The sequence below is a fragment of the Macaca nemestrina genome, chromosome 1, assembly GCF_043159975.1.
Source record: "Macaca nemestrina isolate mMacNem1 chromosome 1, mMacNem.hap1, whole genome shotgun sequence".
Taxonomy (NCBI): Eukaryota; Metazoa; Chordata; class Mammalia; order Primates; family Cercopithecidae; genus Macaca; species Macaca nemestrina.
Window position 1 is genome coordinate 85,675,864 of NC_092125.1, and position 12,417 is coordinate 85,688,280.

Consider the following 12,417-nt stretch of genomic DNA (forward strand, 5'->3'; position numbering starts at 1 on the left):
CTCAGTTGAGTTTCTCTTTGCTTTCATTCAAGATGGCAGAATAATTCCTCTCCTCTTTCTTTAGGGGAGAAGAAAATGGGTGAGAGGATGGGAGGTAACTTTTGCTGAGCCCCTACATTTGCATGCACTCTTTATAGCAAGATTGTGCGTAGCTATTATCACCATTTTCCAAATGACAAAGGCGAGGCTCAGTGGGGCCGAGTGACTCACCCAGGTTCTCCCATGGAGTCCGTAGAAGAGGCAGAATTTGAATATGGATCATCTGATTTCAAAGCCCATGTCCCTTCTGTTATATCAACATTCCTCAGATTTCAGGAATGCACCAGCATCTCATAAAGAAAAAAAAAAAAAAATCTACAAGCCGCAGTTTGAGAAAAAAACTAATTTAAGGAACTATGTTTTATTCTATAAAAACATAAATTTTACTTATTTAGTTCTTTATTTTTTATGAGACAGGGTCTTGCTCTGTCACCCAGGCTGGAGTGCAGTGGCACTATCATAGCTCACTGCGGCCTTGAACTCCTGGGTTCAAGCGATCCTCCTGCCTCAGCCTCTTGAGTAGCTGGGACTGCAGGAGCACACCACTATGCCCAGCTAATTTTTTAAAACAAAACAAATTCCTGTAGAGACAGGGTCCACTGTGTTGTCCAGGCTGGTCTCAAACTCCTGGGATCAAGGAATCCTCCCACCTCAGCCTCCCAAAGTGCTGGGACTTGTAGGCATGAGCCACCACACCTGACCTGAAAACATACATTTTTAAATGCTCAAGTTGTCCCCAAATCCCGGTGACTGACACACCTATGTGAGAAATGTTGCAAGACACTACAGTCCCCCTCATTTCTGAGGACTCATTTTCAAGGATTCTTTTTTTTTTTTTTTGAGACGGGGTCTCGCTTTGTCACCCAGGCTGGAGAACAGTGGCATGGTCATGGCTCCTTGTAGCTTCAAACTTCTGGTCTCAAGCAATCCTCTCTCCTCAGCCCCCCAAAGCACTGGGATTACAGGCATGAGCCACCGTGCCCGGCCTTAAGGCTCTTAAAACTAAGACCCAGGATGGCCACATTTCAACCATGTTGTGCCACTGCTTAGGAAATGCTTCAGTGAAACAAAGCATTTGCCACTAGTAAGATTTTAACACCAGCAATCTGTTAATATTATAGATGTAAGTTAAATATTTCCACCACAGAGATGCTTCATCAACTTCAGTCAGATTAAAGCAACGGCCGTGGCATTTTCTGAGCTTAATCTGAATGAAAGTTTACCTGGATGTCCCATGCAAGCCTTGTAGGTGAAAAATGTTACCCTTGTTCTGGCATATTCTAACCACCTATAATAACATTGAAGCCTAATGCTTATTGAGCAGTTACTTGGTTACACTTATTATGTGCTAAGCACTTTACATGAATTAATGTGTTTAACATTCATGAAAACTTTATGAGGCAGGTCATATCCTTATCGCCCTTTAAAAATGATAAACAGAGGCACAGAAAGGTTAGGTAATTTCTCCAAAATCCTACTGCTAGTAAGAGGTATAGAGCTAGGATTAAACACAGCCATCTGGTTACAGACACCATCTTTTTTTTTTTTTTTTTTTTTTTTTTTTTTTAAAGACAGGATCTTATTTTGTTGCCTAGGCTAGATTCAAACTCCCAGGCTCAAGCAATCCTCCCACCTCAGCCTCCCAAGTAGCTTGGGCTATAGGCGTGCAGCACTGTGCCCAGCCAGACACCATGTTTTAATATAACTGACAACAAAGATGTTCATTCTGTGTCCAAACTCATCTCTTGGACCCAGGCCTGAGACCTGAAGTGTCTCACAGAGCTCCAGCCCTGTCTGCCTCCAGCCTCCCTGGCCTATAGCAGTTTTGCTGTATCAGGCTCTTTCGTGAGGGCTTATGCTTCCCTTTCACTGTCTATTCACCCTGGGACACAGCCAAAGGTGAAATGCACTATCCCTATATTGGATACTAGAAATTCCAGTCACTTCCTACCTCCCGTTCCAATCAACAGCCTCTACGGTGAAGAGAAAAATGGAATATCCCCTCCACTTTGCCTCTCTGTCTTCACTCTATTCCCTCGGTCTACCTTTTTGTGACCTTTTTCCTTCAAAGATTTTCCTGGAAAAATGCTGGGGTTACAGGAGAGTCACCATGTGGTTTGTCTCAAATTTCCTAGGAATGGATAGGCTTCCAAGTTGAAGAGATCCTATGAGTCCTTAATCATTTCTTCCTTCATCGTGACTCAGATGTTCTTGCACACTGATCATTAAACTTTGTCTATGTCAGTGAAATTTGGTTCTAGTTGAGATTCAGTTCCAGGTAACTGAGTATTTGCACACAGCTGCACTCTCTAAGGTGTAGCACATTCTCATGTTCCTAAAGATTTGCTCTTCTCTTTCTAGCATATATTCCCAGGAAGAATACAATCCACCGTGCAAGAATGCATTCTACAATACATTATACCAAAGACTTGTGCTTGGTTTGTTGTCTTGGTTGCATTTCTGGGAGGCATATTCCTGATCCTCGTCCAACTGAAGTACCCAAGCTTGGAAACCCCTTCTCTAAAAATATGCAGTAGTCCCCCACTTATCTGAAAGGTATACATTCCAAGACTGCCAGTGGATGCCCAAAGCCACAGATAGAATCAAGCGTCACATATACTATGTTTTTTAGATCTGATAACCAAGATGGCTAAATTATTTCATGTAGATAAAAAGGTAGGATTCGCATCCTGGGCAGGAATGGAGTAGGACAGCCTGAGATTTCATCATGCTATTCAGAATAGCACAAAATTTAAAACTTACGAATTGCTCATTTCTAGAGTTTTCCATTTAATCTTTTTGGGATTTTTGTTTGTTTGTTTGTTGAGACACGGTCTTGCTCTGTTGGAGTGTCTGGAGTGCAGTGGTGTGATCACAGGTCACTGCAGCCTTGAACTCCCAGGCTCAAGTGCTTCTCTTGCCTCAGCCTCCTGAGTAGCTGAGACTATAAGCATGCACCACCACAACTGGCTATTTTTAATTTTTATTTGTAGAGACAGGGTCTCACTATATTGCCTAGGCTGGTCTTGAACTCCTGAGCTCAAGCAATGCTCCTGCCTCTACCTCTCAAAGTGCTGGGATTATAGGTGTGAGGCACCATGCTCTGCCGTTTAATATTTTTGGACTGCAGTTGACCAGAGGTAACTGTAACTGTGGAAAGTGAAACCATCAATAAGTGGGGACTATGGTATAGACAGTCCTCAAAAGGCGCCAGTCAATGATGAAAAAGTTGTGCAGATTTCCTGACAACCAAGAAGCAACTCACTGTAGAAAATTATAATAATACAAAGATTACATAAGGTCAACTTTGTGAGGTTCTCAAATTCTACTTCACTTATTCTGAGGTGAGCAGATCCATATTAGTTCTACTGTTCTTTTTTGTTTAAGAAGGAGTCTCACTCTGTTGCCCAGGCTGGAATGCAGGGGCGCAATCTCAGTTCACTGCAACCTCCACTGTGAAACCCCTGGGTTCAAGTGATTCTCCTGTTTCAGCCTCCCAAGTAGCTGGGATTACAGGCACCCACCACCATGCCTGGCTAATTTTTTTGTATTTTTAGTAGAGATGGGGTTTCACCATATTGGCCAGGCTGGTCTTGAACTCCTGACCTCAAATTATCCACCTGCCTTGGCCTCCCAAAGTGCTAGGATTACAGGCATGAGCCACTGTGCCTGGCCTCTCATTTCTTAATCATTGATTTCCAGTTCTACCTGAAAGACTCCACACTCTGAAGTAGTTAACCCCACCAGTTTTCTCCCACACAGTCCAGATTAGGGTCCGTGTCTGGTGTCTAAGAATCTAACAGCAGCCACAGCCACCCTGACTCTCTCCTTGGATTTCATCTTTTAGTCTCTGAACTCAGCCCCAACATTTGGACATTTGCAAGCAGAAAGAGATGTTCCCGAATAAGGAAGTCAATTAAAAAATCCATGTTTACATTTTTCACTCCTTTCTCATTCCCTGCACTTATAGGGCCCTTCTCTAAGATAATCTCAATCTATTTAATCTGCGTCCCTAAACTGTAAAGTTCTTCAGAGGAAAAAACAATCCGTCAAGTGCTCTGTTTCCCCTTCATTTCCCCTGGTCAGGGTCCAACAGACAATCCGTGTGGCTGACAGAGCGAGTGAGAAACCCCAGCCCTTTCAGCCAGCTGGGCATCATTCCTCGACTCCCAGGTTCTTTAAAAAATGGTCATTCTTATTTTGTTATTTAGTGCAATTTTTATCCAGAGTGGTCAGTTCTTCTGAGGGGCAGACTTTCAACCAACTGATCAAGAAATCTGGCAGAACATTTCCCATCTCAGGATTCCCAGTAGAAAGAAAACCATGCTGCATGTTGCTCTGGGGAAAAGAGATCACTTCTGAGCATGGTGGGCTGCTTTTCCCCCTGCCCCTCCGAGATCCTAGCAGCCCCTTTACAGAATCCCTAAATGTTATGCTTATTGGTCATTCTGGCTACCAAGCCTTTAAACATCCTTTCCCTTTGGAAAGAAGCATCCAAAAGAAGGGAGGCAGGACTCCATTTCCTAATTCAGAAGCCAAAGAGGGCAGAGAGCTTCTGTCTTTGCCCCAGCAGCTAGGGAACCAGCATATTACCCTGGGTTCAGCTGATCAGTGGCCCCAGTAGGACAGGAAGCCTGTGGGGAGGCAGAAGGTTTTGGCAATGGCTGTGCTGGAGTTGAGTGTGCAGCAGTGCAGCAATGAGTGTTCAGGGGTGCCAGAGCCCAGCAGCATGATGACAGGTGCTCAGCATTGAGAACACCAATGGCAGCATGCCAAGTAGACTATCTCTGTGCCTTGCCACCCTTGATTTTTTTTTTAAGCAGTCTTGCTTTGCCACCCGGGCTGGAGTGCAGCGGTGTGGTCATAGCTCACTACAGCCTCGACCCGGGACTTAAATGATCCTCCCGCCTCAGCCACCTAAGTAACTGGGACGACAGGCACATCATGCCGGGCCAATTTTTCATTTTTTTTTTTTTTTGACTGATGAGGACTGTCTATGTTGCCAGGCTGGTCTTGAACTCCTGAGCTCAAATGACCCTTCTGCCTTGGCCTCCCACAGTGCTGGGTCATGAGGCTCCCTAGATTTTTATCCAATTTCATCACCTGGTTCTCCAGCCTTGCACTGATTCCTTGAACCATATGATACATTTCCAATAAATCCACTTTCCAACTGAGATTTCCATTGGTGGCAACCAAAAATTCTGGCTGATAGACAATCTGTTTCTTCTTGAACACACAATCCAGGAACAACTGAGTTTGGTGGACTTGATGAGGCCATTTCCTGCACTTACTGATCCTCCCACTATGTGGTAATTGCTTTACTTTCTGTTAAAACTGAAGAAGCTGCGTGTGCTCCAGAAACAGCCATGCAGGACCTCAGTAGATGTATGCCATAAACCACAAGCAAGCTCAGATAAATGACTAGGAAGCAGGAGGATGCATCTGATAGCTTCTCTGCATGAAGACCAAATGAAAGGAACCTTGTGCATGGACTCTTTTTAAAAATTAAAATTTATTTTGTTTCTTGCATCTAATATAGAGATAATTCACGTTCATTGTGGAAGATCTGTGGGAAACAAAAATAGAAAGAAAAAAAGACTCACCTGTCATCTACCAAACAACGATAGCCACAATTGAAATGGTGATGTGTTTCTAATGTTTTTTCTATAAAGATCTTTTCATAGCTATGTTCATCCTGAAAATTCTGAAAAGAGCAGCAACATTTCCAGTACATTATTGATACGCACACACATACAGTATATATACATTATGTTAGGCTGTTCTGGCATTGCTGTAAAGAAATACCTGAGACTGAGTAATTTATAAAGAAAAGAAGGTTTAATTAGCCACAATTCTGCAGGTTGTAAAGGAAGCGTGATGTTGGCATCTGCTTGATTTCTGGAGAGGCTTCAGGAAACTTACAATCACGGCAGAAGATGAAGAGGAAGTAGGCCCTTCACATGGCCAGAGCAGGAGTAAGAGAGAGAGGGAGGAGGTGCTACACACCTTTAAATGACAAGATCTCGTAAAGAAGTCACTCACTATTGCAAGGACAGTACCAAGGGGATGGTGCTAAATCATTCACGAGAAATCTGCCCCCATGATTTAAACACTTCCCACCAGGTCCACCTCCCACATGGGGGATTACAACTGAACATGAGATTTGGGTGGGGACACAGATCCAAACCATATCACATATAAAATATGTATATATGAAAATGTAATGGGAATGTTTATCATATGTTATATATATATTCCTCCACTTTATATATAATACAAATATTGAGATATAAATATTATGAATGTAAATTAGAAATGTAAATATAAATTATAATTATAGGCTGGGCATGGTTGTTCACACCTGTAATCCCAGCATTTTGGGAGGCTGAGGCAGGCAGATCACTTGAGGTCAGGAGTTTGAGACCAGCCTGGGCAGCATGGTGAAACCCCGTCTCTACTAAAAACACAAAAAAATTAGCTAGGTGTGGTGGCAGGAACCTGTAGTCCCAGCTACTCAGGAGGCTGAGGCAGGAGGATTGCCTGAACCCCAGAGGTGGAGGTTGCAGTGAGCAGAGATCCTGCCAGTGCACTCCAGCCTAGGTGACAGAACAAGACTCCGTCTCAAAAAAAATAAAAATAATAAAATAAACAAATAAAATTATAATTATACACATTATATTTATATTATATAACATATAATACATAATTATATGTAATGTAATATAGAATTATATTATATATTTAATATTATGATTATGTTAATATTATAATATAAATATAAATTATAAACTTTATATAATATATTATATGTAATATTTATATTATTATCACTATAAGTATATTTATATTTGTTGTATAACATATACTATAATATATTCATATACAACATATATATTATAAATATTCATATACTATACTATAATATAAATACATATATTTTCCCCAGTACTAAATATAAGACAGTGAACTCTATTTTTCAACAGGAAGCATTTCTCAAAGTGTCACATAGAACACTTATTCCTCCATTTGTTAGTATCTGCTCTACACATAATATAAAAAGATACTTTCTTGATCAAGTAAGTTTGGGAAATGCTGAGCTAAAGTCAAACATGTTTCTTTATTGCATGAATTTTCAGAGCTTTTAACACAGCAGAGTGCAAACATGCATTTCCCACCCCTGTGTGACCACAGGACTCCCTTTTAAAGCATATTTCTCAGGATTAGTGTTCCAAGGAGCACTGATCCAGAAAGCTTAGAACTTCCTATCATGTTCCTTCTTCTTCCACCCACTTCATTATTGAAGAAACAGCTCAGAGTTGGTGGGAAGAAAAGAAGAATGTATTTCAGACACATGAAAGCAAAATTTGGAAAAGAAATAACAGAATGGGACCTTGGAAGTGATTTTCCTTTGCGGATGTGTTTATCTGTAAGGACATATTTGAGGGTATGAGGTTCAGAGACAAATGCCACAATTCGCACCCAAGAGAACTGAGGACACAGCCATGCTGAATTCTAAGGGGGCGATCTTGTCTTGAGAAATGTTGCTGCATAAGTGAGTCTATCATAATTAATTTACTAGAACGCTGCATTGTCCGACTACAGGCAATTAATTTAATGTTACTCAATATCATTTTATTATTTGCCTCCCAAAAAAGGTGGTTCTATATAACACATTTTCTAAATGATGCAAATAAATGAGAAAATAAGGTAACACAAGAGGCATTGTTGAAGATGATGAGCATGTTCTTACTGCACCAAAGCTTGGGTTGACACAGGAAATCTCCATAAGAAATCCTGTTTTTGCCCCATGACTTTCCCAACTGACCTAAAGTCTGGTCAATCTCCAAGTGAAGTCTGCAGAGAATCTGAATTCAGTCACAGATTAAGAAAAAAAACATGGCCTCTTCCATTAAACCAGAAGTGTGAATGCCAAACTGCAATTTGACATATACAGAAATTGAGGGAAACAGGAAGTAAAAAAAGAAACCTGAAATGGGTGATGTCTCCTAACAAACACCTAATTCACCGCCGGCTCTGCAAACTTGCTTTGTGCCAAAACCCTTCCACGAGACTCCACAATGCTCCTGACCTAGCAGCTGTGATTTTTGGAGTATGCTAAGCATCTAGGAAAGACTGGGAAATACCAGAGTTCAAAAGCACCTCCTTTCTGAGAAGGAGCCTAAAGGATATTCCAGGGCAACTTTCTAACTTTTGGGTTGAAATTTTCTTTGTGCTTCTGTTTGGTGAGCTGCTCAGCTGACTCCCATGCCTGAGATGCACAGTGCCAGCTCCTGGTGACCCTTGAGAGGAAAATGGAACCTGAGATTGTCAAAGCTGGAGAGGACCTGAATGATCATCCCCTCTAGCCCAACCTCCTGTGTTTATAGATCTGAAGGCGGGGAGCCTGAAACCCACCCAGCATCCTGAGAGTAAATGTGCCTTCCTCCTTTCTTCTATTTCTGTGCGATTTTCCCATGGCATCCGGCCAGAGCATCTATACCAGTAATGTCTAGAGGATTTATAAGGCCAAGCGATCCTTTGGGTTTCTACGCAGACCTAAACAGGAAACCCACACAAGGAAATGCCCTTTCTGTTTGCAGGCCAAATTCCCAGGATGCCTTTGCCAGAGTGCCCTGGCTGGAACAAAACAAAGGCCTGGCACAATAAATGCCCTTAGATCCAAAGGCAAAGGTGCCCTCCCCACCTCTCCCCATCCCCTCCCTAGTCCAGGAGGCCCTCTATTAGTTTAATGAGAACACAACTTCCTTCTCTCAGAACTCAGCTTCACTTACTCCACTGGTTGAGAGGCTGGAGGGGGGTCCCCTTGGATCTCCAGGTAGATTTCAGGGTATTACTTCTCCTTACCTGTGCAAAGTCAACCTGGGCAAGTCCTCCAGGTTAATTAACCAGACACCCTACTCACACCCCTCTTACTCTTTCTCCATATTTATCCCCTAGAAGATGCCTTAGAGATGAAAACAAATACATGCATTTCCTAATCAAGAGGCAGCCAGATGCAGCCAGAGTCCTTCTGAGCCTGGACTGCACAGTATGACAGTCACTCAACCCAACACAGCTCTCTTGCCTTTGCTGCAACCTCAATACCCTGTGTCCTGCCAAATCTCCTCTTCCCATTTCATCAGTCCATTTACGCTGGTGTCCAGCCATTCCAGCCCACCATGGCATTTAAAAATCTTTCCAGCTCTCTGTGGAAGATCTGAGGCTTAAGAAAGAGACTGTTGCTCAGGGCTGGACAGGAAGGAAGTATGCATTCCTGGCTCCCAGAACAGAACAGCAATGTGGGTGACCCTTCGCCCCCTCCCCAAGGCGTCCCCTTGGGCCAACACAAAAATAGATTCTATCCTCCTTGGTTTGTCTCCACCTCCCTCGGGAAAGAAGACACAGGCTTCTAGTGAGTCAACGGTATTATCGGGGCTTGACTGTCTTTCAGGAATGACCAGATGTTGGGAAGAGGATAATGTGTCATTTCCTTTAACAAATAGTCTGGGCATCTGTGCATTTCCTTTTGAGCCAGCTCTTCAGGAGACTGCTGCAGTGACAGGGAAGGATAAATCACACTGGCTTCTACTCTCACGGGTACTGGGAGACTCCTTGAACCCTTTGGATTCCAGCCCTCCATTAAGAAAATATTTCTGTCCTTTGTATGCATGAGTGACACCACAAGAAGACAGCATAGGGAGTGGTTATAAGCAAAGAATTTGGAGACAAAATAAATGCTCTAAGGGAAAAAGACAAGTAGCCAAGGAACACTGGGAGAGGGCTTGGAGGAAGAAAATTGTTCATCCATTCCCCCAAATCAGTGGTTCTCAGTAGTCAACCAGCATGAGCAACATTTGCCTGGGAACTTGTCTACCACCCCAGCCCTACTGAAACTCCAGGGGTGAAGCCCAGCAATCTCCTTTGACAAGCCTTCCAGGAGATTCTGATGTGAGCTCAAGATTGAGAACTACTGAGCCAGATAGATCTTAGCTGGTCCTAGGGCTTCCCAGAAAGCATTTTTTAAAAAGCAGAGATTTTCCTCCACAGGAGGCCTACACGCTGCTGCCTCTGCGGCCATCATGTCTCTAGTGATCCCTGAAGAGTTCCAGCATATTTTGCGAGTACTCAACACCAGCATCGGTGGGCGGCAGAAAAAAAAACCTTTGCCATCACTGCCATTAAGGCTGTGGGTTGAAGATATGCTCACGTGGTGTCGAGGAAAGCAGACATTGACCTCACCAAGAGGGCAGGAGAACTCACTGAGGATGAGGCGGAACATGTGATCACCATTATGCAGGATCCATGCCAGTACAAGATCCCAGACTGGTTCCTGAACAGACAGAAGTATGTAAAGGTTGGAAAATATAGGCAGATTCTAGCCAACAGACGACAAACTCTGTGAAGAGCAGGAGTGACTGAAGAAGATTCGGGCCCATAGAGGGTTGTGTCACCTCTGGGGCCTTCCTGTCTGAGGCCAGCACAGCAAGACCATTGGCTGCCATGGCTGAACTGTGGGTGTGTCCAAGAATGAATAAGTCTGTAGGCCTTGTCTGTTAATAAACAGTTTATATACCAAAAAAAAAAAAAAAAAAAAAGGCAGAGAGAGTGTGGGATGGTTACCTGAGAAAATGCTTTAGCTACCTTGCAGGGGTGGGAAGAAGGGACAGGAAGGGACGGGACTTGTAAATGAGGCTATTCTGGCAAGAGAAAGATCCTGCAAACAGAAATGAACTGACAGCAAATAAAACAATCCAAGATGTATCTTATATCTCTGCTCATACTGCATTAATTTGCAGCACTTCTAGAATATAGCTAAATGACGTAAGAGTGTATTCACAGCATATTTCTCAGTTTAAATAAAATGTGCAATGTGGGCCCAATTATGTAAAATTACGTGCATATCAATCTATATTTAGAAAAAATATTAGAAGATTATATATCAAAATGTGATCATCTCTGGGTAGTGGAATACGAATAACCTTTACTTCATTCTTTATGACGTTTTATTTTTTCCCTGATGTTTCCATAATAAATAGATTTTTTTTTTAATAACAAAACAACTGTAATAAAGTGACAAGCTTGTTGGGTCAAAATAGTCATTTAAAAAATCTGTATAGCCCTCTCCAGAGGCTACCTCTCCAAGAATTTATGTCACACTGATAATTAGCACCACCTGTTACACTTGTGCTAAAACGGGCACAAAGAACGTTGGATTCAGAACATATAAAGAGATTGTTAAACTCCTCAGCTCCAGTTGAAACCAGCACAGCAGGGAGAGCTGCAGAAAAATGTGAGTCAGAGCCCACCCTGGGGCTCTGGGGCCAGCTGGGGGTGGCCCAGGGCCCTGGTGTGCCTCCAGCACGTGAATTTGGGTTGCTGGGTGTCCTCAGCAGCCTGCAGGGACCCATTATCCTTCTGGGCAGCTTTGTTCCGGAGCCCCAGCACCCTCTCAGTTTTCACACCCTGATTTCCTACCAGGGAGAGGCCCTGGGCAAAAACAAAACAAAACAAAAAACACTGAAAGGGCTCTCAAAGCCTAGAAAGGAAGAAAGGACAATGGAACGTGATGTAAGGGTCGCCAAACAGCCAGTGACTCAGCACTTCTGCACCGTCAACACCAGCTGCAGCCTGCAGCGGTGGCAGTGGCGGCTCACAGAACAGACACACACACACAGTGCAAACATTACACCGCCTGGAGAATGGCAAAAATTCTGACCCTTAGACTGTGCTGCAGCCAAGAAGACACAGAATCAAAGACTTCTGGAGCTTCAAGAAACCTGGCAAAATATATAAGCATGTTGGACCTTAATTCAGTTTTCCATTAATATCTTTTATCGAGGTCCATAAGGAGGGCTGCGCATGGTGGCTCATGCCTGTAATCCCAGCACTTTGGGAGGCCAAGGTGGGAGGATCATCTGATGCCAGGAGTTTTATATCAGCCTGGGCAACATAGTGAGACCCCATCTCTTTAAAAAACTAAAAATTAAAAAAAATCCCTAAGGAGCTGGACTTGTCACTGGGGTCAGATTCTCCAAACTGGACCCACTGTCTGCCTGCAAGCATGGCTATAACTCATTCTAATTCCTTCTGAAGCATCACACGATGAAATGTGGTTAGTGTGGCAGATTCTAGTGTGGGCTTCTGGAGGAGACTTTAGGGGAAAATTCTCACCCTTCATGAGTCATGTGAGGGGCTGGGAGAAGATTCTGCACAAATCATCAATGGGAGTGAGGGCCGGGCATGGTGGCTCACGCCTATAATCTCAGCACTTTGGGAGGCTGAGATGAGCACATCGCTTGAGTCCAGGAGTTTGAGACCAGCCTGGACAACATGGCAAAATCCTGTCTCTACAAAAAATACAAAAATTAGCTGAGTGCA

The 12,417-nt window shown here is 43.2% G+C and overlaps 1 pseudogene; it reads left to right on the plus strand.

Annotated features, from left to right (window-relative positions):
* The first annotated feature begins 10,118 nt into the window (after positions 1–10,118).
* On the plus strand, positions 10,119–10,574 carry LOC105478908 (small ribosomal subunit protein uS13-like; annotated as a pseudogene).
* The last annotated feature ends 1,843 nt before the right edge of the window (positions 10,575–12,417 follow it).